The sequence below is a fragment of the Dermacentor andersoni genome, unplaced genomic scaffold (assembly GCF_023375885.2).
Source record: "Dermacentor andersoni unplaced genomic scaffold, qqDerAnde1_hic_scaffold ctg00000040.1, whole genome shotgun sequence".
NCBI classification, from domain to species: Eukaryota; Metazoa; Arthropoda; class Arachnida; order Ixodida; family Ixodidae; genus Dermacentor; species Dermacentor andersoni.
This window is the reverse complement of record NW_027314753.1, coordinates 5,230,988-5,232,133: the sequence shown is the minus strand read 5'-3', so window position 1 is coordinate 5,232,133 and position 1,146 is coordinate 5,230,988.

Here is a 1,146-nt window from a genome sequence, read left to right as displayed (position 1 = left end):
CATTTCCGATAAGTCTCGCAAGATCCCGTATCGCCACGTTGTGTCATACGCATTTTCCATATCAAGAAATATCGAGAGGAAGAACTGTTTATGTATGAATGCGTCCCGGATATTTCCTTCAATACGTACACGATGGTCGGTTGTGGAGCGCCCTTCTCGGAAGCCACACTGATAGGGATCAAGCATTTTGTTCTGTTCAAGGAAATGGATCAGTCGCCGATTTATAATTTTTTCAAATACCTTACACATGCAACTTGTGAGGGCTATTGGGCGGTAGCTTGCCACTGAGGAAGGATCTTTGTCTTGTTTTAAAAGAGGGACCACAATGGCTTCTTTCCATGTGGTCGGAAGGTACCCTGCGTCCCAGATAGTGTTGAAAAGTGTAAGTAGTGTAACTTGCGTGTCATTGTGTAAGTTTTTCAGCATTTCATACATGATTCTGTCAGATCCCGGTGCAGAGCTCTTGCATGCGCTCAAGCCAGCTCTCAACTCTGCAATACTAAAGGGGCGGTTGAACGGCTCATTCTGGCGACACTTTGTTATGAGTGGCTTGCATTCTTCTATTTGTTTATATTTGAGAAAGGGTTTTCAATAATTGTTGGAACTTGACACGCTCTGAAAGTGCTCCCAAGTGAGTCTGCTTCTTCAAGCAGGGTATCGCCTTGAGTGTTTACCAGGTGGAGTGAATAAGTTTGTCGTCGTTTTATCCTGTTAACCCTTTTCCAGAAATTCTCCTCCTCTGTGTAAGTGTTGATACCCGATAAAAACTTCTGCCAACTCTCTCTTCTGGTCTGTCGGCGCGTTCTCCTTCCTTCGGATTTTGCTTTCTTAAAGTTAATAAGATTCTCCGCAGTGGGAGAGGCGCGTAGCAACCCCCACGCTTTGTTTTGTTTCTTGCGGGTGGTCCTACATTCGTCGTTCCATGCGAAACCACTTACATTAGATATGCATGTAGAAGTGGCATCTATAATGAAGGCTGTAAAATACTAAAGGGCAACATGAATTTCTTAAGAGGACATGTCATTCCATGAGATCCTGGTGAGAGTTCGGAATTTCTCCCAGTCAGCTGTGTCGATTTTCCACCTGGGAGCCATTCATTTTCTTTATATGTTCTTAGTTGTATAGGGAAGTGGTCGCTCCCGTAAG